Raw genomic sequence first — 24,550 nt, 5'->3', positions numbered from 1 at the left:
TGGTGTAGCTGTTTCGAAAAAATTCGTGAAGAAATTGAAGGCATAAAACGCCTTTGATGCATCCCCACACACTGACCCGAGAAAATCGTGGAAGAAGTGAAGCAAATGATTATGAACGATCACCGAGTCACAATCAGAGAAGTCATTGTTGACATATGAACCGGCTCAGGAGGTGAAATTGTTTCCGTTATTTTCAGTATGAGGCTTGTTGTGATGGATGCCACGACTTTCGCTATCGGACATCGTTAATTCTTTGTACGTATACAATTTAGTTAAGCCAAGATTCCGTCACCGTACCAACTAGGACACTGAGTTTTATCTCGATGCGTATTAAGTTCTCGATGCCGCATCGTCGCGTCACGAACTTTTACGGTTTCCCTACTTGATCTAGTTCTTTAATTTGAATGCTTTGGTTGACCTTCCGTTCACGGTCACTACTGGCGACCCCACCTATCGGTCGACCTTGCTTTCTGGCCTCCTCTAGTGCACCAAATGATATCTGTCACAAATTGCCTTCTGACGTTTTCTGTCAGTTGCAAAAATAGTAAGACTTTCAAATTTCGTATTATTCTCAGCTTCACCAAGGACTGTGACCCTTATATCTACCTGTTCCCCATAAAATATTGTGATGTGCAAACCACGCACTTTATAGAGCCAGTGAGTCGTTTCTTATTTCCTGACCGTCAGTCATAAAAGAGTACCAAAAGATAGAGCCTCACTGATACCAACAACCAGAACCAACGGCTGGCAGTTTTCTTTCCACAGCTGCCCCACACCGCATCTTCGGTCATGGCTAATTCTTCGTTACGTAAAATACTCAATACCCTACACCCACTCCTTCCGTATAACCCACGCTCTGTGCGCAGTTCACTGAATGACAACGCCATAGGAGAACTCTCGGCTTCCTGGGACATAAAGAGCCCACACTTATATACTAATGACAGCGGTAATACATCTTTTTACAGAAATTCCTGATAAAATTGCTACTTAAAGAAATTCTACTAAGAGTATCTATGGCTACAGCTACACGTCACAACGGAGACATAACTGTTCAAGTGTATGACTAATATTACAGTTGTTAATATTTACAGTGTACACTTACTCAAGGTCTTCAGAATGCTGCTCTCGATGCAAACAGTAAAGTAAAAATAGCAGAAAAATACAAGTTCTGAACTTCATATTCCGAGTAAGCATCAGAAACAGTTCTGAACGAGCACTACATTGTTAATGACCACTACTAAATTGTTTCTCAGCAAACCTGCAAATTTACAGTCTGTTCCCAGGTGTGGTAGCAATGCCTCTCTTCTCCATGGTGAAATGAATTGCCACCAACTTTGCAGATGGGACTCTTCGTCAGTCAGCCTGCTTGCTTTGAGCCGACTTATCTCGAATTTAAAGACGGAGTCTCACGGACTGGTGGCAGAGGTCTCACCAGCGATGGCAGCTTAAGAAGGCATTGTAGACCACATCGTCAGGGGCCGAGATGTATTTTGGCGCCCTCCTAGTGGGTCCGCTGCTACATCAAATGGCTCCCCTCATGTCGTGCTATCGTCTCATCGCAAAATATCTGCATGACTCCCAGGAAGTGTTCCATACGTCGAACGTAGGCACGTTACTCAGTCAGGGAAAAGTCGGCATGGATCCTTGAGTATTGAATAGCGTCACAATTTCTGTGTTAAATCGTCTATGCGAGGGTGTGAGGATTACACTAAACTGGCAGTGGTGCATCGGAATAAAACTACATGACTCCCAGGAAGTGTTCCATACGTCGAACGTAGACGTGTAACTCGCTCGGGGAAAAGTCGGCATGGATCCTTGAGTATTGAATAGCGTCACAATTTCTATGTTAAATCGTCTATGTGAGGGTGTGAGGGTTACACTAAACTGGCAGTAGTGCATCGGAAAAAAAACTACATGACTCCCAGGAAGTGTTCCATACGTCGAACGTAGACGTGTTACTCGCTCGGGGAAAACAGTGGGGAACGTACACCTTGCTGCACTCACTGTGCATGCCTCTGCGCGCTGTTCAGTCTCTGCTGCAGTGACATGGATCCTTGAGTACTGAATAGCGACGCAATTTCTGTGTTGCGTCGTCAGTGTGACAGAGCGAGGTTTACAGTATACTGGCAGTGGTGCATCCTAAGAAAGTTACATCACTCCCACTAGGTGTCCCTTACGTTGAACGTGGGCGCGTCCTCTCTCGGGGAAAAGTCGCCATGGATCCTTTAGTACCGACCTGCTTCCGACTCAATAGGGACCCGATGCTGCGTCACTTTCCCTCCTTCACTCCTGCCCCTCACCTCCCCCCCCCCCCCCAGTTCGTCCCCATTGTCGGGTTTTCAGCCAAATTATTACCTTAACATTTCATACACCTACATGAGTTGAAAAATCATATGAAGCTAGTATGCACAATTCGTGGTTAATGTCAACATTTCACTCTTTTTCAGTCTTAAATTTAACATTATGAAGTATCATGTTTTAGTACAAAAAGTTGCTCTTTGAATTTGCCATGCTATTTCTCTACCAATCACAAATTTCTGATTCGTTTTCGGGGACGCCCACCCCTCCCAGCATCAGTTTATGACGCAAAAGCCACTAAGACTTTCTATTAAGAAATCCCCAAGCACTAGGTTTACGTAGTGTTTCTGCTGATACCTGCCATTTCCTTTTTGCCGTGCGTAGCTGGAGCCAACCCAAACAAGTACTGTTCATCAAGTCTTCCATGCGACAACCCGTGTCGACGGAAGTCGCCAGTTTGCTTCCTGTTACGAACAAAATGATTTTTAAATCTGAATGTTACGTGTCCATTCGAAAGAGCTATCCCAGATTAGTTCGTTTTATATGTATTAAAAGGGACTGTAATGTAACCAGTACCTCAACAGCAACCGTATCTTCCTGGCCTCTGATGATTACTGCCGACATGCCTCTGCACGCTGTTCAGTCGCTGCTGCAGTACTGGTTATTCTTCGTGTTTTACTGTCCTGTTAATTCATATCGACAAAACAAATACCGCACCAGACCAATATGAGGACGTAAAACTGCGCTTTTAAAATCATCAGCAGTAACCTCGACAGGGTATCTGATACTTAATCTTGTGTGCCAGGAATGTGTTTCACTGTAAACGTAAATTGCTGCAGAAACAGTTACCGCACTGTCAGCTGACTATGCAATAATTAATAATTTTTCAAAAAGGTCAGTACCTTATGATCAATATATACTATAGTTTCCTGCCCCAGTATATGGTTCAATAATTTTTGAGAACCTCATATTACAGCTCTTTCTGATACACTAAAGTTTTTCCCATGTTTAGTTACTATTTGACTTGCAAAGGTAGTAGTTCCACGTTCCTCTCTTTCTTCCACCTCCACTAGTTGAACCATAATTCCATATCCACTGCTGTTCAGACCCATGCAGAATGGTAATCTCAAATTTGGGTGACACAACTATGCTTTGATAGTTTCTCTTATAATCTTTCAAAGGCGATTTGACAAATATCAGTCCAAATAAAGATGGGATTTCCTTTCAAAAGTTCTGAGAACCACTGCACTTTGAAAACTTGATTTGATAAAAATTTGTGGAAGAATTTGTCATGCCTTAAAAATAGCTTTCTTTACTTTTTATTCAAGGATGCTCCACATTTTTGAATGGCTGTTACTTTCTCAGGATCGTTTTTGGTCACTTTCAATGAAAAGATATGCCCCAGAAAAAATAATTGCTCCCTAATTCAGAATCATTCGTCCTCTTATCAGAGTTAAGTCCAATAAGTCACAGTATTCTTTATTGTGTTACAGTAAGTGTTTCGTCCACACATACTGTAATTCTAGAAGTCAGCTCTTTATCTAATACCTGATCTAGTGCTTTAATAGATGAAAATACTGAATCATTTAATCCAGACGGTACAGTTTTGTACTGAAAGCCCTTGCCCCAAACAGAAATGATGTACATTTTTCTAACGTCTTTGGCCATGGGACCAGATCTAAGCTCGTCACATATATATTTCGCTCCATCAGATTTTTGCATCATCTCGTCCATATTTCCTGGACTATCATTTTCTCGATTTACGATGGTGTTTAGAGGCTCTTTTGGAGTGTTAGATATTTGGCGTCCATCCTTCTCACTGATTTGACGCGGCCCGCCACAGATTCCTCTCAAGAACCAACTTCTTCATCTCAGCAACCTACGTCCTCAATTATTTGTTGGATATATTCCAATCTCTGTCTCCTTCTATAGATTTTACCCTCTACAGGCCCCTCTAGTACCATGGAAGTCATTCTCTCATGTCTTAGCAGATGTCCTATCATCCTGTCCCTTCTCCTTATCAGTGTTTTCCACATATTCCTTTCCTCTCCAATTCTACGCAGAACCTCCTCATTCCTTACCTTATCAGTCCACCTAATTTTCAACATTCGTCTATAGCACCACATCTCAAATGCTTCGATTCTCTTCTGTTCCGGTTTTCCCACAGTCCATGTTTCACTACCATACAATGCTGTACTCCAGACGTACATCCTCAGAAATTTCTTCCTCAAATTAAGGCCGGTATTTGATATTAGTAGACTTCTCTTGGCCAAAAATGCCTTTTTTGCCATAGCGAGTCTACTTTTGATGTCCTCCTTGCTCCGTCCGTCATTGGTTATTTTACTGCCTAGGTATCATAATTCCTTAACTTCATTGACTTCGTGACCATCAATCCTGATGTTAAGTTTCTCGCTGTTCTCATTTCTACTACTTCTCATTACCTTGGTCTTTCTCCGATTTACTCTCAAACCATACTGTGTACTCATTAAACCGTTCATTCCGTTCAGCAGATCATTTAATTCTTCTTCACTTTCACTCAGGACAGCAATGTCATCAGCGAATCGTATCATTGATATCCTTTCACCTTGTATTTTAATTCCACTCCTGAACCTTTCTTTTATTTCCATCATTGCTTCCTCGATGTACAGATTGAAGAGTAGGGGCGAAAGGCTACAGCCTTGTCTTATACCCTTCTTAATACGAGCACTTCGTTCTTGGTCGTCCACTCTTATTATTCCCTCTTGGCTGTTGTACATATTTTATATGACCCGTCTCTCCATATAGCTTACTCCTACTTTCTTAAGAATTTTGAACATCTTGCTCCATTTTCATTGTTGAACGCTTTTTCCAGGTCGACAAATCCTATGAACATGTCTTGATTTTTCTTTAGCCTTGCTTCCATTATTAGCCGTAACGTCAGAATTGCCTCTCTCGTCCCTTTACTTTTCCTAAAGCCAAACTGATCGTCACCTAGCGCATTCTCAATTTTCTTTTCCAATCTTCTATATATTATTCTTGTAAGCAGCTTCGATGCATGAGCTGTTAAGCTGATTGTGCGATAATTCTCGCACTTGTCAGCTCTTGCCGTCTTCGGAATTGTGTGGATGATGCTTTTCCGAAAGTCAGATGATATATCGCCAGACTCATATATTCTACACACCAACGTGAATAGTCGTTTTGTTGCCACTTCCCCCAATGATTTTAGAAATTCTGATGGAATGTTATGAATCCCTTCTGCCTTATTTGACCGTAAGTCCTCCAAAGCTCTTTTAAATTCCGATTCTAATATTGGGTCCCCTATCTCTTCTAAATCGACTCCTGTTTCTTCTTCTATCACATCAGACAAATCTTCACCCTCATAGAGGCTTTCAATGTATTCTTTCCACCTATCTGCTCTCTCCTCTGCTTTTAACAGTGGAATTCCCGTTGCACTCTTACTGTTACCACCGTTGCTTTTAATGTCACCAAAGGTTGTTTTGATTTTCCTGTATGCTGAGTCTGTCCTTCCGACAATCATATCTTTTTCGATGTCTTCACATTTTTCCTGCAGCCATTTCGTCTTAGCTTCCCTGCACTTCCTATTTATTTCATTCCTCTGCCACTTGTATTTCTGTATTCCTGATTTTCCCGGAACATGTTTGTACTTCCTCCTTTCATCAATCAACTGAAGTATTTCTTCTGTTACCCATGGTTTCTTCGCAGCTACCTTCTTTGTACTTATGTTTTCCTTCCCAACTTCTGTGATGGCCCTTTTTAGAGATGTCCATTCCTCTTCAACTGTACTGCCTACTGCGCTATTCCTTATTGCTGTACATATAGCGTTAGAGAACTTCAAACGTATCTCGTCATTCCTTAGTACTTCCGTATCCCACTTCTTTGCGTATTGATTCTTCCTGACTAATGTCTTGAACTTCAGCCTACTCTTCATCACTACTATATTGTGATCTGAGTCTATATCTGCTCCTGGGTACGCCTTACAATCCAGTATCTGATTTCGGAATCTCTGTCTGACCATGATGTAATCTAATTGAAATCTTCCCGTATCACCCGGCCTTTTCCAAATATACCTCCTCCTCTTGGGATTCTTGAACAGGGTATTCGCTATTACTAGCTGAAACTTGTTACAGAACTCAATTAGTCTTTCTCCTCTTTCATTCCTTGTCCCACGCCCATATTCTCCTGTAACCTTTTCTTCTACTCCTTCCCCTACAACTGCATTCCAGTCGCCCATGACTATTAGATTTTCGTCCCCCTTTACATACTGCATTACCCTTTCAATATCCTCATACACTTTCCCTATCTCTTCATCTTCAGCTTGCGACGTCGGCATGTATACCTGAACTATCGTTGTCGGTGTTGGTCTGCTGTCGATTCTGATTAGAACAACCCGTTCACTGAACTGTTCACAGTAACACACCCTCTGTCCTACCTTCCTATTCATAACGAATCCTACACCTGTTATACCATTTTCTGCTGCTGTTGATATTACCCGATACTCATCTGACCAGAAATCCTTGTCTTCCTTCCACTTCACTTCACTGACCCCTACTATATCTAGATTGAGCCTTTGCATTTCCCTTTTCAGATTTTCTAGTTTCCCTACCACGTTCAAGATTCTGACATTCCACGCCCCGACTCGTAGAACGTTATCCTTTCGTTGATTATTCAATCTTTTTCTCATGGTAACCTCCCCCTTGGCAGTCCCCTCCCGGAGATCCGAATGGGGGACTATTCCGGAATATTTTACCAATGGAGAGATCATCATGACACGTCTTGAATTACACAGCTAGCCAGCCAATCTCACAATCCTTTTCAGTCAGTGCTGTTATGAACCATATGTCGGCACATGGCGCTTACTGGCACATAGTAGGTGACACAAACCTTAAGGCGACTTCCCCACAAATTCCCATAAGTTTCACTTAAAACTGGATAGTGGCACAACAGTATATTACACTGAGGTGAGAAAAGTCATGCAATAGCGATATGCACATATCCAGATGGCGATAGTATCACATACACAAGATAGAAAAGGACAGTGGAGTAGCAGGGCTGTCATTTGTACTCAGGGGAATCATGTAAAAGGGTTTACAACATTGTTATGCTCACACTGGGTATTAACAAACTTTAGATGAATAGTAGTTGGACACATGGGACATTCCATTTTGGAATCAGTGGAGGATTCAGTACTCCATGATTCTCAGTCTCAAGAGCATGCTGAGGGTACCATATCTCAGGCGTTACCTCTCACTGTAAAGAACCCAGGTGTCGACGGCCTTCACTTAACAACTGAGAGCAGCGGCGTTTGCATAGAATTGGCGGCGCTGCGTGAAATAACGGCAGACATCAATGTGGGACATACAGTGAACGTTAGGACAGTGCAACGAAATTTGTCATTGATGGGCTAGGGCAACAGACGACCGACGCGAGCTCCTTTGCTAAGAACATGACATCACCTTCAACGCCTCTGCTGGGCTCGCGAGCACATAGCACATGGGTTGGAACCAAGACGACTGGAAAATCGTGGCCTGCTCACTTGGTAAGAGCTGATGGTAGGGTTCGAGTGTGGTGCCTGCCAAACAAATATATGGACCTGAGTTGTCAACAACAGACCTTGCAAGCTGGTATAGCTATAGAGGCAACATAACTCAATATTTCTCCAAGGGTCTTCCAGCGACTTGTTGAGTCCACAGCACATCGAGCTGCTGCACTAGGTCGGACAAAAGGAGGCTCGAACGATATTAGGAGGCATCCCATGGCTTTTGTCAGCTCAGTGTATTCTTTTCAGTCACCTGGATGCATGAGCTGTTAAGTTCATTGTGTGATAGTTCTCATACTTACCTGCTCTTACTGTTTCCAGAACTGATGGATGCTATTTTTCTGAAAGTCTGATGGTACGTTACTAGCCTCATAGATTCTACACACTAACTTGAATGGTCGTTTCCTTACAACTAACACCCTTCTCACCCCCCACTCCCCCCTCCCCAGTGAGTTTAGAAATTTTAATGCAGTATTATCCATCCCTTCTGCTTTATTTAATTACAGGTTCTATCACATCGTCAGACACTTTCTCCCCCTCATAGAGACGTTCAATGTACTCTTTTCTCTTATCCAATCTCTCCTCTGCGTTTAACAGTGGAATTCGAATGCAAAGGTTTTACAAATCAGGATCCTGTTGTGATAATGGGTGGAGTGGGAAACACTATTGATAGGGATAAAGGTTAAATATTGGGTGTGACCCAGTAAAACCAGCATCTGCAACAAACCCTACAAATGTCTTGGTTCTTGTTTTCATATGGTATGACCATTTCCAGTTGTTCAGCTTTGTCAGGAGGGTCAAGATATAGCTATGTAGAGGTATTTGTTAGGCACAGGTTTAGTTCCTGTGGATGGGATTGGTAGATGAGACTTCACTAGATGTGGCCTACATCTAAGTAGGTAAGGGAAAGGTAAATTGGCGGAGATGATAGCAAAATCTTTAAGGGGGGACAGCACTGAAACTCATGGGAGTATCTCTTTTTTGGGATAAGACCAGTGTCCAATGATTCAACATTGACTGAAATTAAGCGCAATGAGAAGCATAGAGAGGACAGTACCGGAGATGTTAAAATATCACACAAGATTCTCATAAAACTACAGTGAAAATTAATGTTAGTATGTCACAAGATTCTCATAAAAGCACAGTGAAAAATAATGTTAGCATATTGCATCAGAATATCAAGGGATTAGAAAACAAAGTATATGAACTTTCTGTTTCTTTAGAATATTTAGAAACTGAGGGTGGAGTAGATGTACTATCCCTGTCTGAACATCGTATAGTCACAGATATGGAGAAGGTAAATGTAGGTGGATATAAGCTTTCAGCACATGTAAGTAGAGACACAATGAGGAGGAATTGCCATATGTATTAAAATTTACCATAGTGTGAAAAATTTAGACACTAAAAAAATTGTGTAGAGCAACATACAGAAGCATGTGTGTGTGAGCTCAAAGGAAATAATGGTACTTTTACAATTGTATATGCATATAGATCCCTATTGGGAAATTTTCAGGTATTTTTGAAAAACTTGGATTCTTTGTCATGCTATCTGTTGGATAGCGGGAAGCAAACTATTGTTTGTTGAGATTTCAATGTAGATTTTCTGAAAGAGTCCGATAGAGACCTTGACCTTGAGGTATTACTTGGTTCTTTCAATTTGATGTCAGTTATTGACTTCCCTACTTGGATGGTACAGGAAAGCAGCACAATGATAGGTCATGTTTTCATAGACCAATATAAAATTAATCAAATGAAAACTTTTCTTGTTAAGAATAGTCTGTCTGATCATAATGCTCAGCTAGTTATAGTCTGACATATCTCCATACAGAAATGCAAAACAGTCCTCCCAAATAGTCCATTCAATTAACAATTGCAAATTTTATTGAAAGCTTGCACTAACCTATTTCATGATACCTTTGTGAGTATATTTAAAAACTTTTCCTAAGAAAACAGCGGAAATAATTGTAAGAAACCATCTAAAAGGGATAAAAATATTGTGTGAACAGAAAAGGGAAATGTATCTTATAGCTAGAAGTAGTAGTGATCCAGAAACAGTGAAACACTAAAAACTACTGCACTGCATCAAGAAAAGTTATTTAAAAGTCCAGAAGTATATGGATCTTATCCGAGATTAGCACCAAAAATAATAAAATTAAAACAATTTGGAGTACTGTTAAAACGGAAACAGGGCAATAAGAGCACAAGAAGACAATATTTCTATAAAACTCAATGAAAATTTTGTTATCAAAACGTCAGAAGCAGAAAACATTTTTAATGATCATTTTTCAGTGTTGTAGAGAAAATACGATCCAGCAATTCACTAGAAAATGCGAGGCAGTATATGAAAGAGGAAATATCTAAGCAATTTGATAAAACTAAAATTCAACCCACCCCTCCTACTGAAACTAGTAAAATAATAAATTCACTCAAAAGTAAAAGCTTGCATGGAATTGATGCCTTTTCCAACACAGTGCTAAAAGCTTGTTCCCGACAGGTAAGTAGGATTCCCAGCCACATATTCAGTAGCTCACTAAAACAGGTCATTTTTCCAGATAGACTGAAATATGGTATTGTTAAACCATTGCATCAAATAGGGGATAGGTCTGATGATAACAACCACCCACCAGTTTCACTTCTCACAGCTTTATCCAAAATTCCTGAAAAAGTAATATATTAAAGAGTAGCATCACATATTTGTAAAAACGAAGTACTAACAAAATGTCATATTGGTTTTCCCTGAAAGGCTTTTCAGCAGAAAATGCTATGTATGCTTCCACTGATCAAATGTTAAATGCTCTGAATAACTGAACATCACCCACTGGGATATTTTGTGAACTCTCAAAAACTTTTGACTGTGTGACTCATGAAATTTGTCTAGATAAGCGTAAGTACTGTGGTATGAGTGGGACAGTGCATAAATGTTTTAATTCATATTTAACTGAAATAACTCAGCAGGTTGAAATTAACAGTACCGAGAGTCTGCAAAAATCAGCACAGTCCTCTAACTGGGGAGGTATCAAGAATGGTGCCCCACAGGGTCCAATCCTGGATCTCTTATTATTCTTAACATATATGAATGACTTGCCACTCTGTATTCATGAAGATGCAAAGCTAGTTCTTTTTGCTGATGATACAAGTATAGTAATCACAACCAACAGACAGGAATCAGCTAAGGAAATTTTAAGTGACGTCTTTCAGAAAATTATTAAGTGGTTGAAACTTCCTGACAGGTTAAAACTGTGTGCCAGACCGAGACTCGAACTCGGGACCTTTGCCTTTCGTGGGCAAGTGCTCTACTATCTGAGCTACCCAAACACAACTCACGACCCGTCCTCACAGCTTCAGTTCTGCCAGTACCTCGTCTCCTACCTTCCAAACTTCTATTATGTGGTTCTCTGCAAATGGACGCTCACTAAATTTTGAGAAAACACAGTACATACAATTACGTTCAATAAATGCCATAACACATTTGATAAATAGACACTATGTGATCAAATGTATCCGGACGTCCCCCAAAACATACGTTTTTCATATTACATGCATTGTGCTGCCACCTACTGCCGGGTACTCCATATCTGCGACCTCAGTAGTCATTAGACATTGTGAGAGAGTAGAATGGGGCACTCCGCAGAACTCACAGACCTCGAACGTGGTCAGGTGATTGGGTGTCAATTGTGTCACACGTTTGTACGCGTTGTTTCCACACTCCTAAAGATAGCTAGGTCCACTGTTTCCGATGTGGTAGTGAAGTGTAAACGTGAAGGGACACGTACAGCACAAAAGCGTACAGGCCGACCTAGTCTGTTGACTGACAGATACCGCCGACAGTTGAAGAGGCTCATAATGTGTAATGGGCAGACATCTATCCAGACCATCACACAGGAATTCTAAGCTGCATTAGGATCAACTGCAAGTACTATGACAGTTAGCCGGGAGGTGAGTAAACTAGGATTTCAGGGTCGAGTGGCTGCTCATGAGCCACACATCACTTTGGTAAATGCCAAACGACGCCTCGCTTGATGTAAGGAGCATAAACATTGGAAAAACGGTGTGTGGAGTGACGAATCACGGTACACAATGTGGCGATCCGATGGCAATGTGTGGGTACGACGAATGCCCAGTGAATGTCACCTGCCATTGTGTGAAGTGCCAACAGTAAAACTTGCAGGCGGTGGTGTTATGGTGTGGTCGTTTTTTTTATGGAAGGGGCTTGCATCGATGTTGTTTTGCGTGGCACTATTACAGCACAGGCCTACATTGATGTTTTAATCACCTTCTTACTTACCGCTGTTGAAGAGTAATTCGGGGATGGCGATTGTATCAAAACGATCGAGCACCTGTAGGGGAGTGGTTACAGGACAATAACACCCCTGCAATGGAGTGACCTCCACAGAGTGCAGACCTGGATCCTATTGAACACCTTTGGCATGTTTTGAATCGCCGACTTCGTGCCAGGCCTCACCGACCGACATCAATACCTCTCCTAAGTGCAGCACTTCATGAAGAATGGGCTGCCATTCCCCAAGAAACGTTCCAGCACCTGACTGAACATATGCCTGCACCAGTGGAAGCTTTCATCAAGGCTAAGGCTAGAACAACACCATACTGAATTGTAGCATTACCGCTGGAGGGCGCCACGAACTTTTAAGTCATTTTCAGACAGGTGTACGCATACTTTTGGTCACATAGTTAGACTTTGAACAGAAGTCTGTTGCTAAGGCAGAATATTCAAAATTTCTGAGTGTGTGCACCGATGAGAAATTGAATTGGAAGAAACAGATTGATGACCTGCTGAAATGGTAAGGTTCAGCTGCTTATGCTATTAGGGCTATTGCAAATTTTGATGATAAACATATCAGTAAAATGGTCTATTATGCCTATTTTCACTCATTGTTTCTTGTGACATGATATTTTGGGGCAATTCATCATTAAGGGAAATGGTATTCATTTCACAAAAGCATTTTGTCAGAATAACACCCAGAGCCCACCTGAGACCACCTCGCAGACATTTATTGTAGGAACTCAGGATATTCACAGTAGCTTTGCAATACATGTACTCACTAACGAAATTTTTTATTAATAAACCATCTCAGTTCAAAAATAATAGTGAAGTGCATAGCTACAACACTAAAAGAAGGGAAGATCTTCACTATTCTTTGTTAAATCTGACCTTGGCACAGAAAGTAGTGAATTACGCTGCAACAAAAATCTCATTGGTCATTTGCGAAATAGCATCAGAAGCCTGACAGAAAGCCAACCAACATTTAAAAATAGATTAAAAGACTTTCTGAATGACATCTCCTGGTATTCAGTAGATGATTTTTTAGATATGAAGTTGTAACTATAAAAAAATCAATTCTATTGTGTAAAGAAAACTTATGTTAAACTGACACATTCAATATCATGACGAAATGTCGTAGTCATGATCTGTGGAACAAGTGTTAATGTAATGTAATTCGAAATATTATCCTTTCGTTGGAAATTCCATCTTTTTGTCTTGGTCGTCTCCCCCTTGGCAGTACTCTCCCAGAGATCCGAAATCTTTTGCCAATGAAGGGGTCATCAAGACACTTTTCAATTACAAGACACGTGTCCTGCGCATAAACTTCACGATACACCTTAATGCACTGGTTTACATTGCCTTCTGCATCCTCAAGCTTTTGATAATTGCTGATTCTTGCGCCTTTTATGACCAGTGTGCCAGCCCAAGGGCAAGAGGATGCCTGAAACTCTGTCCTCTCATCCACCCTCTTCCACAAGTCCTTTGCCAGAATGAGGGTGATTTCTTACTCCAAAAGTCTTTGTCCACCATTACTGATGATATTTATTTAGAAATTAAGCAGAAGCTAGGTTCGAAACCAGAGCCCATGAAGTTTTGATTATTAATCACAGATTAGAGTTCTGGCATCGATTACGAACCACACACTTTCATCTGGCTTCCCTACAATCACCAGTAGGTTATTATTCTCTTCAACTCTGTTTTGCGGCACCCCATTCCCCTATTTTGTTTAACTCTTTAGATAGGGCCTCCTCCTTAGTAATAGGAACTGGGTAGGACTTCACAGTAAATGTTGCATGTGGTTTGATGATGAATTTCCACTCATACTCCCTTACTTATCCAGAACTGTCAGAAAAGACTTTTTCTTGTACCCTGGTAACAGTCAGTAAGTTTTCCTTTTGGAGATCAGTTACTCCTTCTAGCTTATTCATTATTTTCCAAAGTGCTCTATCCTGTCGTCCTCACTTACTTTCCTCTCTTTCATTTGCAGTTCTCATCTTTTTCGTGTACCAAACTTATGGACAACTCTCTCAGTAATACCGCTCTTTTTCCCTCTCCATTAATCATTCAAAACCTAGCACAAATTTCTTCCATCCACTTAAACTGCAAACACCATGCATCACAATTAATTTGTCCTCTTAACCCTCTAACAGTAAGGTGAAGTTTCCTGACATAAACGGTAAGGTGGGGTTGGATCAGACCCCACCCTCCAAATATCGATTTTTCGGGATAAAATAAAAAATGAATCATGGGAAAAAGTTTTATTATCAATTAAACACATATAATATTTGTTATAACAAGTTTTTTTATTTTAATAGTCAATAAGTAAGAATATAAAGTACTTTGGGAAAAAATAGGAACTTGATTACAAAAAAATACCTTAATAGAAATATTCTCTGTAAAATTATTGGAAACATAGTAAAAATCAAAAGATTCAGTCATCAACTAGGAACTTGAGTGCTTTAGAAGTTCTAAAGATAGGAACTAAATGAGAAACATCTCTTACTAATTGTAGAAAACTGTCAGCAGTTTCGAAATATAAAGTTCTCAATAATAAATGTCTTTATGCACATAATGTAATAGGAACAAATAATAAATGTATATGTTATCCTGCAAACGATCACATACAGCCCTGAAAATACATATTTGGCACAATTTATCACATCTCAGTTTCTTTACAGCCAGGGCATATAATAACTTTATGCTCCCCACTTATAGAACGATTACACTTACTACAAAAAGCATTCCCCTTCCTATCTTTTGATCTGTCTCAAAAATCACATCTTCTTTTCTTTGGTGACTGTGCTTGGTTAGGCTTGTCTAATTCGATTGATTCTTTTTCTAAAAGTTTTCCAATAGACGAACGGAGCCCACGGGGAAGATGTGTGTTATTCAACCGCTTTTCCATAAGAGGTTTTGTCAAAGAGAGCGCAAGATTTTTGAGAAATGATATTCTTGCATCATTTGAAAAGCTGTCCATTTTGCTATTGCTTTTGTAAATGGTAAAAATATTTATAGCAGCGATGTCTAAAATAGCATAAAAGTACCGCATGGGCCATCTTCTCGATTTTATTTTTGTGGTCCTCCTGTGGCAAAGCATATCTAATACATCGACCCCTCCTTTAGTTAGATTGTAGAACTCCACAATTTCAGGCTTATTTGATTTTTCATTTATCTCCCCAGATAAGTGCATAGACGATATCAGTAAAACATTTTTATTTTTGTTTGGGGTAAATGACACCAAAGTTTTGTCGTCCTGATGCATAAATGTTGAAGAGCCTACTGGACCGGAAAGCAAAATTGATGGTGGTATTTGCGGTTTATTCCTCCTCAACGTACTTACAAATATGAGTTTCTTTTGGAGGAGGGCGTCAGTCACCTCCAGCGAGGAGAACCAATTGTCCGCTGTAATGTTTCTATTAGAACCCTTGATAGATTACATCAGGCGCAAAACATACTGGGCAGGTAAAGGCAAATCTCCAGGTTCCTCTTTATTCTGTTGTCCTGGCCAGTGTATGGAATGCCACGCAAAAAATAGAATGTCCTTGCGTCGCATAGTGACATTATTTTCAACCCATATTTGTTGGGTTTCGATGGGATATACGTTTTGAATGGACAGGCATCCCGAAAACTAAGTAGAGTCTCATCTACTGTGACATATTCAGATGGACTATAAGTTTTTTCACTGTTAGATTCAAACATGTCCCACACTTCTCTGAAAGCCGCAAATTTGTCGTTGATTTTTCTGGTCTCTCTGGTGGCTTTATCATCGAAGCGGAGGTTTTCTAGAAGAAATGCAAACCTTTTCTTGCACATAGTGCAACGGAATACCGGAGGTCCATAGGTTGCTGAGAACATCTCATCTACACTGAGCATAGAATTTTTTAGGACACCACTCCTGAACAGACTGCCCATCAACCACTTTATTTCAGATCTCTCTGTTGGTGAATGAAACCACTGGACCGTATTGTACTTTTGTCTAAATTTCTCAATTTCAAGATTTGTGTACAAAACAATTTTTTCTATAATTTTCGAATTTTTAAATAATAAAAATATTTCCAAATCACTAGTGACCCCCCTTGCTTCCCCACGTGGACCAGGGAGATGAGTAATAATTTTTGACGCTGGTGTCCTAGAAAATTTTAAATGGATGGGTTTGTTGGTCCATATTGTCTCTAAGTCTATAACCTAGCTCAAAATTTCTCTCATCATCTACATCTGACAGAGAATTATCAAACTCGACTGCTCCTGCCGCACATTGAAATACATCAACCTTGTCGTCAGTATTAGATAATACATCGTCCTCGGTTTCTGAACAGTTTTCTGCATCGATATTGTCGCCATCATCTGACTCAGCCTCCTGTCGGAGAAACTCGTTGTATATCTCCTCAGGAGTTCTAAGGAGTTGATGCTCCACTTTAGTAAGATACTAAAAGAGAAAACAAAAATTAGATGTAATATAAACATCAATGTGGGGTTGAATCCTCCCCACAAAAGAAACTAATAAGTGTGACGTAAACAGTAAGGTGGGGTCGGATCCAACCCGAGCGCGGGTAATGTGGGTTCCGGATAGAGAGGGTAGCTGCAGGTCACTCATCAGACTGGCGTGGTCTCCTCGGCGTTCTCAGGACGACTGGCCAGTAGGGTTGCTGGAACCACAGCACTCTCAGAAAAGGGAGTGGGGAGTTATAAACAAAAAAGGCTCGCTGGGGTCGGATCCAACCCCAACCTTACCGTTAGAGGGTTAAGAGCAATCTATTAGTTAAAATAAAAATATGGCATTTCAGTCTTTGATCGCTATTTTTTATTTTCAGTGACCGGTTTCAGGCTAGCTGCCCATCTTCAGATCTGTTGGACAAAGTTAAAAATATAATTAACAAGACAGATACATTTACTGATAAAAATATCGTAGTTTACAAAAAGAAGAAATTTTGGAATGCATTAAATGCCAACATACCATACATTGCAGTTACAGAGTAACTTGTCAGTACAGAACTATCGGTTCACTGTCATAAATAAAGAAAATTTTAATCTGTTAAAAGCTTATATCGCAGTTTTGGAGAAACCTGATTGAAAACAGTAATAAGTGCCCTCTACCTATAAGAATTGTGCATATGTTATTTTTTAACCGTACATATTAATGGCGAATATACTTCTTAAAAAAACATTTATTTTTTTGAACGGGCCATGAACCGAAATAATTTACACTAATGTAATATATTTTATAAAGAAACTTAAAATATTATTAAAATGTAGATATTCTTTCGAAAATGTGCGTTTCCTCTTATTTGTATTGATTGGTGGTGGAGAGGGTTTCCGCACGTCAGAATGTGCACAACGCCACGCCAAGTCCTCTTCCGCCGAGCCCAATTTACCTCGCCGCCAGTACGCTGAGGGCCGTTCCGCTGCAGCTGGTTCTTACTGGAGCGTGTTTTTGTATTCAAGAGTAAGCCTAAAATAGGTCTTTAAAAATCTCATATATTCCATTTACAAATGAAGTTAGGTAACCTATTGTCGCCACTGCAATTTACACAAGTTGAACATGAGATTGAAGCAAGAATTCAGGTATATAGGGACGAAATCATAAAGAGACATAACAAGAAAATTACTAATCTGTGTAGAGCAATAGCAAATGCTGAGACGGAAACAGATAAAGTACAGTATGTTCATAAATTTCATGACAGAACCGTTAACCTAACAGATATTGTCTTTTCTAATGAATAGCAGTAGCTTTTGAATAAGGGGCTTAAGCATAACCCGCGAATGAACTTCCAAGATCGAGACATTAAGAGAATGATCGCAGAAGTGAAGGTAGCATGTAGGGACGCTAAGTCAACTACATTCCAGGAGACATGTATCGCCATCAAAGCCAAAGAGGCTGAATGCCAGAAAACATTACAAAACGGTAAATATAGTGAGCTGAGATTAGTGAAAGAAATTAACTTAAAACTGGATTCTAACAACGCAATCGTGATTAAGTCAGATAAGGGCAGTACCCCAGTTGTGATTTACGAAAATGATTATGTAGATAAGACAATGCAGTTTCTTCAAGGAAATGGAATTAAAGAAATCAAAAAGATCTAACAAAGAAGTTTCAGGCAGATTTAAAAGCTAGGGTAGAAGCAATACAATTTTTATTCACTCCAAGTGAAAAAGCTAGAATAGTAAAGATGAATCCAAGAACACCTGAAGCGAGAGCGCAAATAAAGTTGCAAAAGGAGAACAAACCAATGCATGTTATTTGCAATGGGAAGGAAGCCGTTAATGCGCTCTTGAATAAGGCTTTGTACCATAAGCTAAAATCTGCATATAAATACCAGCAAGTTTACAACGTAAAAAATAGTGTGAGTTTCGCGAACGAAGTGAAGGACATTGCAATTCCAGAGGACGCCATCCTAGCCTCATTGGACATCGTGAACCTCTACACTAATATACCAAGTGCGGAAACTTTGCAAATTATAAGGAAAAATCTGATAAAAAATAGGTCAATGAGCATGGGTGAAATCGTCGAACTCGTGGATACGCTAGAGTTCACATTGAATTGTAATAGTTTCATCTTTAACGATAAGGTTTCTATTCAAGATGAAGGTTTAGCTATGGGAAACAGTCTATCAGGCATTTTAGCTGAAATTTATATGACTGACTTTGAGAACAAAGTTTTCAGCTCTTTTCCAGAAATTAAGGAGAAGTTAATTTATTACAGACGGTATTTTGACGACACTACTTTAATATTCAAAGGGGAAAAAGAAGTAGAGGAAATGACTAAAGTTTTTAACGAGCAGCATCCAAAAATTCAATTCACGCTAGAAATGGAGAACAATGGGGCGATTAGCTATTTAGATTTGACCGTCAGAAAGGAGGGAAGTAGGCACGTTTTCGGCGTCTGTACGAAAGACACTTGTTGCGACAACATCATAGAAGCAACGTCGCACCACCCGGAACGGCATAAAAGAGCCTCCTTTCATGCAATGTGCAACAGAGCCCTGAGATTGCCACTAAAGGAAGATGAGTTGCAGAAAGAACTAGGTATTATTATCCAAGTAGCAGCAGCTAATGGATACAGGACACAATATGTTACAAGTATGTTTAACAAGACGAAAAACAAATCCGCGGGTATCAATAACGATTCTAGGAAAATTAAAGTTAAGATGAAGTTTGTTACCATGACATTCAAAGGGCGTGTGTCGGAAAGAATTGCTAAATGCTTTCCAAAAAACATCGCTGTGACATTCCAGAATGAAGGGCAAATGGCACATAGAATAAGACATAAACCAGCAACGACAAAACAAATGAAATACAACAATTCCGGAGTATATAAGATCAAATGTGCTGAATGTGACAGTTATTATATAGGACAGACAGGGCGGAATTTTGAAATTAGATACGGGGAAAATCGCAGTCATAGCAATCTGACAGCATTTGGAGCACATGTAAAAGATAGTAAACATGAAGTGAGTAATATAAATGAACAAATGGAGGTGCTACCTAAACCTCCAAAAAATCTCTATCTTAACGTGCTCGAACAGATTGAAATATACGCTAATCAAAAATAGAAAAAACTCAGATCTACTACTTAATGAGCAAAGTAATTTTATGCACAGAAGTTATTATGAGATTTTTAAAGACCTGTTTTAGGCTTACTCTTGAGTGCAACAGCACGCTCCAGTAAGAACAAGCTGCAGCAGAACGGCCCTCAGCGTACTGGCGGCGAAGTGAATTGGGCGCGGCGGAAGAGGACTTGGCGTGGCGTTGTATACATTCTGGCGTACGGAAACCCTCTCCACCACCAGTCAATACAAATAAGAGGAAACGCAAATTTTCCAAAGAATATCTACATTTCAACTACATTTTTAAGTTTCGTTTTAAAAAATTTTTACATTAGTGTAAATTATTTCGGTTCATGGCCCATTCAAAAAAAATGTTTTATTAAAAAGTATATTCGCCATTAATATGTACGGTTAAAAAATAACATATGCACAATTCTTATAGGTAGAGGGCACTTTTTACTGTTTCCAATCAGGTTTCTCCAAAACTGCGATATAAGCTTTTAACAGATTAAAATTTACTTAAAATTTGCTTTAGTTATGACAGTGAACCGATAGTTCTGCACTGACAAGTTACTCTGGAACTGCAACATATGGTATGTTGGAATTTAATGTATTCCAAAATTTCTTCTTTTTGTAAGCTACGATACTTTTATCAGTAAATGTATCTCTCTTGTTAATTATATTTTTAACTTTGTCTAACAGATCTGAAGATGGGCAGCTAGCCTGAAACCGGTCATTGAAAATAAAAAATAGCGATCAAAGGCTGAAATGCCATATTTTATTTAAAGAACGATCGCGGAAATCCCATTAAGACAATCATGTCTAGTTTTGATAAAAGCAATCTATTAGCTTTTATTTCAAGTAATCCTGGGAGGTGTCGGTAAATGAAAACTACTTACTCCTTTCTCTGATTAGATATTCTACCAGTTATAGTTGCCTAATTTGCCGTTACTTCAGTAGGCCTACTTTTTGGACTTTCTCCTCTCCCTGGACTAGAGGGGAGGGCTAGTAATTCACTTATTTCATGCATATCACTCTCATCTACAGTGCCTGCAAATCCCTCTGTTCCTGATGTACATCCCTTATTAAGCTCTAAAATCAGATAGTTTAACAGAGGTATACTACGGACATTGTATGAACACACGTATGATAAATGCACATCACGTAATCCGTTTTCCTCGTGGTGAGAAATGTCTGATAATCTATTACTTTCTCTTGATAATTATGAACTCCAGGTGACGTGCGGTATTTCGTAGAATATGGGAATGTATGACACATTTGAACATTTGCAAATCAATTAAAATCACCACTTTATTACAATAATCTGAATACTCACATGAAGCACATCAAATATTGTTGAATCAATAGTGAAAGAGCAATGTTCGCGTGTATAGATAATATCTGCTCTCTGCCAACTCTCTGCAACAGAGTTGGGAGTACTGGCATATATGACTTGTCACGGTATGAATATGACTACTAGGAAATTTCACAAAAGGAAGAATAATTCTGTCTTGTGTTGACATAATCAGGTACACCACAGAGGATCTAACAACTGCAACACCTTATCGAAGGCCATGAAACTATACAGACAAAAGAAAAAGTGGGGGTGAACTAAAGTGGGATATAATGCGACACCATAGTTTTCCCAATAATGTCAGTAAATTCAATGACTTCCTTCAAATTGGGTTCCTGCCACTCAGAGAACGTTTCTTTCTGTATATAATACTTTGGTTTATTGGTTGGTGATGCCTATGACTACCAAATAGTCATTTTTATCACATGTGGCGATCACGCGAAACAAATGTTGTATCATTGACGCGCAAGGTACTATTACTAAATCCGTGGTAAAACTGATAGAAGCAGACGCGAGAACCATGGGTAACCACTGAAGGTGATTACTCAACTAAACAGTTACAAACTTTACACAACACAAGCGGACACTGAAATTTATCGCTGAAGACCACGAACATTATTCACATCACGAAAATTTTATATAAAGTACTTGAGTTGATAGGTATTAAGTCTTAGATACACACGAAGAAACTCAAGTTAATACGCACAAATGCTGAAGAGACATGGCTATGTCCGATCAGAACAAAAGCCAATGATACGTTCACTGATTTCACAATAAATGCTGGGAAATTGCTCTGAATAAAATCAAAAACATATCCAAACATGTAACTGAAATACCTTAATGACTCCCTAACACAAATAATCGTTAAAGTGAGCTAACGCAAATCATACTTAAGCCATGTCCCGGCGAATAAACACTTATTGCAGATGGGCGGCGGATCTCAGGGTGAGTTAAAAAAGCGAATGCCAGCGGCCGTTGCCTTCAGGACTAGCTTTGTTTTTTGAGCGGAGTGTGAGTGGTCCTCTAACTGACTATATGCATGAAAGATACAGAAAGGCTCAGGATCAACAGGTTCTACTTTGCCAGACGACTTTGGAAGAGCTCTAAAATGTTGGCAATACTCCACAATAAACTCTCTGTCCCATAGCCAGCAATCTCAAACTCATTCACTCACACATTCGAACTTGCAAGTACCATTCATGGACATGTGAGGATGGCATCAGGTTACTGGTTATCAAAATGAAGTCTAAATCCTCACTCCATACGTAATCCATTTCCAATAACTTTATCAAATAGCACAGAAAACATCTGTGTAACTCATAAATGTAATAATCTGGAAAGATAAGTAGAGAAAAATGGGAGAGGGCTGAAATAGACTCCATTCATCACTCTGTCACTTGGAAAGAAAATAACGCAGGTTTTTTTTTCAGTTTGAAAAGCAGAAGCAAGTAATTTTTCCTAATCTACTCTTGAACTACGAGTATTTCCACAGTAGGGGGCCTCAACCGCAAATAAAACTATGTATGCGAGATAGAAAAATATCATCATAAGTCTTCCTCTCCCTGCGTGACCAAACATTGCTTTAAATCAAATTTTGCAAGCATAATGGACCTTCAAATGAAATATTTACACATCTGAATTGCAGAGCTTAGTAAAATACACACGGTTGACATATTGGCAATGCTGAAATAAAATATAGATTGTAGTTCACTCTTTGTGCCACATATTAAAATCACACATTAAATTTAACACAACACATATAAGCAGGTTCTACAACATCGCAAAACACACATGAGTACTGCTGTTGACCTAGCTTAACTTAAAATGCACTTGTTAACGTGAATCACCAGAGCAAACAATGCTGTTCTCCACACTGAAATTCGTCAAAAATTCGTCCCTAAAACCAATGTCTCAGTCAGCCAAGCGTTATAGTGCCTCATGCGAGTATTAACTTCATCTTGTAGTTCAAAAAGCTTTAACCTTCTGCTGTCACACAGTGGACACTACATGACACTTCGTAGAAATAGCATACTGAATAGTAGTAATGTACAATTGTATAGGTAAGAAACAAATATTGCTTTGCTTTCAGAGTCACTAGGCTACGATATGACGTCATATTGCAATAAAAAACGAATGGTAACTGCTAATGGTAATGCCAATCATTACAGTAACCCACATGCTGGAGAATTAATTTTCTCTTGCAGTACAAGTTTCTCATCTTCTGCTGGTAATGCTAACATGTGCAGTCACATGGTAGAGACAATACGATACTTCATCTAAAGGACATACTGAATAGTACCAAGCGAGGGGGCACAGTGTTTAGCACACTGGACTCGCATTCGTGAGGACGACGGTCCAAACCTGCACCCAGCCATCCTGACCTAGGTTTTCCGTGATTTTCCTAAACCTCTTCAGGCAAATTCCAGGATGGTTCCTTTAAAAGGGCATTGCCAACTTCCTTTCTCATCCTTTCCTAATCCGATGGGACCGATTACCTCAATGTTTGGTCCCCTCCCCTGAATCAACCAACCAAAGATACTGAATAGTAGTAATACACATTCATATAGGTAATAAATGTAAGTTTCTATGCTTTCAAAGCCGCCAAAACATTATAGTAACTACATACCAATTAATTTTATCTTATAGAACAAAACATTTGTCGTCTGCTGATTATGATGAGCAAGCAAAGTAGTGACAGCTGTCGATACCAGCCAAATACACATTCAGAACTTAAACAGTAGGCTAAACCAAAAGGCTGAGAGTGTATGTGTGAACTAGATGTTAGCTACTACATCTTAAATAGTATTCTATCACAAGAAGCTGACAGTGTACATGTGCAGTTGACTGTAGCTACTGGATCTTAAACTGTAGTCTGTATATACAGTAGGTGTGAGCTACTGGGATATCAGTTACTCCAGATGTCAACCACTTGGGGAGAGCATCTATGCATATGTGCGAAGGTCAGTCAATATATTTATGATGTCGACTAAGCAAGTTGGCAGTTATTCCGACAATTTGAGACTTGTTCCAACAAACAGACGAGATTAGTCAGCAAAGTGGAACTTATCAATACTTGTCCCCAGCATAAGCTGTGTATGTGCAGTGGCTGTGGGCCACTGAGGGTCTCAGCTACTGGTGATTTCAGATACTGGGTATGTGTGGGTGTCAGGTACTGGGTTTGTCAGATACTTATAATGCAATTCAAAGTCCCTTTAATCAGTTCCAGACGTGACCTGAAGTCATATCAGGTGTGTGTGTGTGTGTGTGTGTGTGTGTGTGTGTGTGTGTGTGCGTGTGCGAGTGTCTGTCTTTCCTGACGTGTTTTAGATATAGTAATACTGAAAGCTACACCCCTTACATAATTTTTTGGATAAATACTTCTGAACAATACACAGAAAATTCATATTCATCAGTTGCTTTGGAGTACAGCCATGCTATCGGCTCTAGGACTACTGTGTGATTTAATTTTAATGCCTGCGAAAATATTATTAGATTAGATTAGATTTAATTTCATTCCAATTGATCCATAGTGAAGA

General features: G+C 39.6%; 1 protein-coding gene across 1 annotated transcript in view; it reads left to right on the top strand.

The window, feature by feature from the left end:
• The window catches only part of LOC126252656 (cytochrome P450 4C1-like), a 121,218-nt gene that overhangs the window by 35,834 nt on the left and 60,834 nt on the right, over positions 1–24,550 (top strand). The window lies entirely within an intron of this gene.

This window comes from Schistocerca nitens, chromosome 4 (assembly GCF_023898315.1).
Source record: "Schistocerca nitens isolate TAMUIC-IGC-003100 chromosome 4, iqSchNite1.1, whole genome shotgun sequence".
NCBI lineage: Eukaryota > Metazoa > Arthropoda > Insecta > Orthoptera > Acrididae > Schistocerca > Schistocerca nitens.
The sequence above is the reverse complement of the archived record's forward strand: the minus strand, read 5'-3'. Positions and strand labels throughout refer to the sequence as shown.